Source organism: Cupressus sempervirens, chromosome 9 (genome assembly GCF_028749045.1).
Source record: "Cupressus sempervirens isolate cs-2001-9-10 chromosome 9, ASM2874904v1, whole genome shotgun sequence".
Lineage (NCBI taxonomy): Eukaryota > Viridiplantae > Streptophyta > Pinopsida > Cupressales > Cupressaceae > Cupressus > Cupressus sempervirens.
The window spans coordinates 398,125,339-398,131,104 of NC_143126.1; positions in this window are offsets into that span (position 1 = coordinate 398,125,339).

A 5,766-nucleotide genomic window follows, 5' to 3' on the forward strand; every position below is an offset into this window, starting at 1 on the left:
TTTTATCCACCAATTTTTACTCCCATATTCTTTGTTTTCCTCTTTCTTTTCTTATTTATAGTCATTCACATGTGTTCCCCATAAATTATTGAGAGTTTCCTTAATTCTATTTGGAAGATTATAGTTGTCAAAAGATGGGAGTCTATCCCAAGAATCTTCCCAAAGTAGGGCCTCCTCACCTTTCCCTATATCTCAGGTTACATTATTATTGATAATAGGGTGATATCGTAGCATAAAATTCTAAATGGAGGTTCTTTAGGAAAATTTCTAGTCCTAAAGATTGATAATGGATTGGTATTATTAAGGTACTTTTTGTACAAGATTTATGCCCATTTACTCTCTTTTTCTTGATACATTCTCCAAACTAGTTTGGCTCCCAATGCTTCATTTTGCTAGCTGAATTTTTTAATTCCTAACCCTCCCACCTCTTTTCATCTACAACTATTATCCCATTTGATTAAGGCTAGTTTTTTATTGTCCTCCACTCCTTTCCAATAGAAATTTCTAATCTTAGAATCCAATTTATTTTTAACCCCTTTTAGAAGAGGTATACAAGACATCTAGTGTGTGGAAATAACATATAACACTGCTTTGATTTTTGTCACTCTTCTGCCTTAGTTAACCATTTCCATTTCTAACTTTTAAAATTTTATGTAATTTTTCCTGTATAGTAGACTTTTGATCCTCCATTTCCTTTTTCTAAATGAATTCCTAAGTATTTGTAGGGGAATGCTCCTTTTTTGAAACCCATAATATTCTCATTTGATGGTGTGTTTAAGAAGAAAATTTCAAATTTTTTAGCATTGACCATTTGTCCTGAGGCTTCCATATATTTCTAAATTATATATCTAAAATTAAGGGCTTATTCTTTTGTACTTTACTGAGGTAGGATTGTATCATCAACAAATTGTTGATGTGTCACCTTGAGCATGTTATACATTACAATTATTCCTTAAAATTTTCCTTTTTTCTTGTACTTTTTAATTTCTTGTCCAAATTCTTTGTCCATGATGATAAATAGGAATGGTGATATATGATCTCCTTGTCATATTCCTCTTGACATGCTAAAGAATCCTTCCAGTGTACCATTAATTAATAAGGATATCTTGGTTGTGGAGATACAAGTGTATGTGAAATTTATCCATTGTCTAGAGAAAGAAAATGCTTCAAGAATCTTACATAAGAATATCCAATCTACCTTATCATAAGCTTTCTAGATGTCTAATTTCATGAGCATGCATACTTCTTTATTCTTTTGAGTAGAATGTATAGTTTCCTGAATATTAATAATTCTATCTAGAATAGATATGCTTGGGACAAATCCTATTTGTTCTTCTGATATGAGTTTTGGTAAAACATTTTTGAATTTGTTAGCTAATGCCTCAAATAAGATTTTATAGATGTATTGCAAACAACTATTGGCCCAAAGTCACCCAATTATATGATAAATTAATATTTACTCTTTAATATTTTAATTCTCTTTTTACTCAATTTTCCAATTTAAGTTTTTAAATTAAAGTAAAGCATATATTTAATTAATTTCCAATTAGTTAAATATCATTATATTTAATTAATTTCCTTAATTTCTAATTAATTAAACATAATTATATTTAAATAATTTTCTTTTAAAATCAAATAATATTTAATAATTTGAATATTATAAGATTAGTCCAAGCATCATAATAAACCATTTATCAAGAAATCATGTAGTCAAACCCACATAAAAGCAACATAAGAAAAACTAACCAAAGTCAAATTCAAACAACACACACAAAGAAAAAGTCATAGGTTACAAAAGGGTAGGCAGTTAGATAAATGTCCTTCTTAGGACAAGTAATTAGACTTTGGTTAGGATTGAACTTGAACATCATCTCCCCATTCTTACCATTGAGTTATTGCAATAGGGCACACTCATCTTGGTAATTCAGGGAATTCGATGCCCAATACTCACAACCTACATAAAAGATGAGCATGTACATGTACACATATATCTAAGCTAAACATGGAATGGTGGGAATTGGTACATCGTGTAAATCTCAAATTGCAAGTGACTATGACTCCCTCCCTCAATCACATTAGACACGCCAAACATAAATGTGAAATAGACATAGACACCATGCACATGTAAGTATGGGGAAAGTATAATTAATAAAACATGATAATAAATATCATCATATCCTAGCATAAGCAATTCATCATCATGAAGATATGGTAAATATCATTCGAAGACACGTCATATGACCTCATTATGAAGGTAGTTACATTCACTAACTAAGAGGAATTTATGAAGGTGGTCACAATCATCAAATAGACACATTAAAGTACAAGCAACCATTACTATATGGTATAATCAATTACCATGTATATCAAAGTATCATATTTCAGATATAAGTTAAGGGCTAACATGTCCACAACAGGGTCAGATAGAAATTTTACAATAAGTCAACAATTATAGTAAAGGAGGCATACTACATGATATGTATTGGATATCATGAGGGTGAAAGTTCTAAAGAGGAAAAAGAAAAATCCATACATGATCCTAATTAAACAACAACTTGGAGTGAAGAACATAAAGAAAAAAAAGAAACAATTCAATAGAATATATTTTGCATGCAACAAATATGGTCATGTGAAGAAAAATTGCAATGGAAATATTGATGCTAAACCTTTTACTAGTTGTTATTTTAATTGTTGTCTTTATGGACATAAATCACATGAATAAAAATCTATATTCAGTCAATGAAAAAATGAAATATAAAATGTCAACACAAGAATGTTGTTGGGAAACAACAATGTTACATCTACTAGTATTACATGTTACAAGCACAACAATTTTGGATAGATCGCTAGAGGTTGCAAATTGAAAATAAATTAGAGTGGACCAAGGTATGGGAATTATGTTGTTACAAGTTATATCATCTAGGGCATGTAGCTAGATATTGTCGATTGAATAGATTTGTGAATAATATGAGAATAAAACATGTTAGAAGGAACAACTACAATGGGAAAAGAAATAATAATGTTAGTCAAACCAGTTATGAGAATATAAACACAACATTTGTAAAGGGAAGTAACAATGGAAGTGAAAAAGTTTAGAAATAAAAAGAGCAAAATGTTGTAGTAGAATAGGGAGAATAAGTTCCCAATATTGGACCATCCTCATCAACCTAATTAGATATTATAGCCTTAGGAGGAGAACTTAATTAGAAAATTTCTAGACCCCAAGATTGCAGTATTAGGATATGAGACCTTATCCTGAGGTATGTTGGACTTAATAAATTCAATATTTATATTTTCAAATGTTTATGTAATGACATGGGAGATTACCTAGAGTTTGAACATATTTTTTTAGTTTATCAACTTTAAATGCAATGCAACCTAACACAATTATGGCAGATGATTTCTACAAGGGATTTAATGGATAAATTCACTTTATTTCTCACCATTTGAGTTACTAAAGGCTACAAGAAGAGTATAGAAGAAGATTTATAAGTTTGAGCAAGGATTTTGAGCCTTTGGAAATAAATCCTACTTTGGTATTACAAAAAGATATTTATATACACTAAAATCTTTAATTTGAAGAGTTGTCATTTTTTTTTTGAGCTTGGTAATCATGGAGAAACCTCAAATTTATGATGCTATTGAAAGGTCTAACATCTATTTAAATCCATGGAGGATGAACCTAAGGGTATTGCAAACCCACAACAATGTCTTGTATTTTGAGGATATTAGAGCTCGCATTCACTATAATTATGAATCTATTGGGAATTTTTATATTTGGGATGATTTGGAGAGATTTACAACAATTTTAGGTCATTTAAGGATGAATTTAAGCATTTGAAAAACTTGAAAAATGTGCATGTTATGAAGTTTGAGGAGTTTGATGAGCCAAAGTGGATTAAGATTATTTGTAGTTGTATTCATGATCACTTATTTTTGATTGGAGACCAACTTGTTATGATAAACAAGGAATTAATCCACTTAGTAATAGGGCTTAGTAATGTTGGACTTATTCCACTTGTGACCAAGATGGTTCAAATGGAAGTAGAAACAAACAGAAGATCTAATTAGGATATGCATGTCACAACCCTTGTAGACATTAGATAATATGATTTAAGGGTTATTTATAAGATTCTTGGATACAAGATGCATTATAGTAGTAGATTGAACTTAGTTTCTACATGTATAATACAAACATATAAGATGGTTCTAGACAAAGAACACTTTGATTATTTGAGATTCTTAGGAAATAATTTCTTAGAATATCATAAGACTGAAGCATGATAAGTCACAAGAATTTAGATTTAGATTTATGACAATTCATATATTTTTTCAAATTATTCACTAATTTCTATATACTACCTGAGAGCATGGAATGATGTCACTCCCACAACAACCTGAATCACTTAAAATTATAGAATGCAACACAAGAATGCCATTGATAGTGATTTATTTGGTTTTTTAAAGAATTTTATGGGATATGAATCAAAGGGTAAGAATATTGAAAAATATTTTTTATATTTACATGCTAACACAACATATTTTATGGTTGAAATTGACTTTACTAGTATGGAAGTAGTAGAGCCTAGATTGAAATGGATTCATCCATAAGGCTATGAGGTTAGTTATGACATGATTGAACAATATGCATATATTATCTTAGCATAACCTAAGGATCCTAGTTCTAAATTATGGGGAACTTATAAGGAAATGTTTAATCTAGTGAGATATGAGTTATAGAGAGGATCTAGTAAGAGAAAGGTCAAAAAACTTGTTGAGAAGTTAGCAAAAAAAGAAGGCATGTCAAAAGAGTAGTGAACAACATTGAATAGAGTTGGAAAAGATTTTACAAGGGTATAGATAGATGGTACTAGTGTAGAGAATGTTGTAGAGGATGTGAAACTACAAGAGGTACTTGATGTACTAAATGTTGTGGTTGCAAATCTTGAGGCTACACCAAGACCTCATAGAGATACAAGAAAATCTACAAGAAAAACTACACCAGATAAAGTAGAGAAACATAATAAACATGCATAAGTGAAGTCTACAAGGAAAAAGTCTAAGGCACAAGGACCTAGTCCCAAGAAATGGAATATTGACATGAAGAATATTATGAGTATAATACAGAATGAAGGCAAAATGGATCAATTAGAGAAATGATATGCCAAGTATGAGGAAAATGGTCAATTTTTTTTTTGAAGATTTAGTCATAAGGTATTTATTGAATTTCAAGAGAAATTTTCTAGAACTTAAAAATAACATACCAGATGTGTATATGATAAGTTAAATGTAAGAAGGTAGTTAACATTGCTAGAGGATCAGAGGATAAGGGAACAAACACTTCATAATTTGTGCACATTAGTTTATGGATGAGATGTAATATTTTTGGGCAAAGAAAGAGCTAAGATGAGAACCAAAGTGAGGATTATGAAGACAATTATTGGATTGTATGGGGAAACATATGAAGAGACAAAAAATGATACTATGGAAGTATTAGATGAGATAGATTATAAGGGTGTTCATACACCTAAGTATGTTGGAATTTATATTAGAGAGAAAATAGTGGACCCTTGTGAAGAATCATTGAATGTAAACCAATTCTTTTGCACTATACAACAATCATGTTTCTTTGTCACTAGTGTATCAATCACTTTGGATCCATCACATACAAAGACAGAGAAAAATAAGCAAGATTTTAAGGAAAAACTCATCTCCAATGATGAAATACATGATATAATTGATCATACATGATATAATTGATCTAAG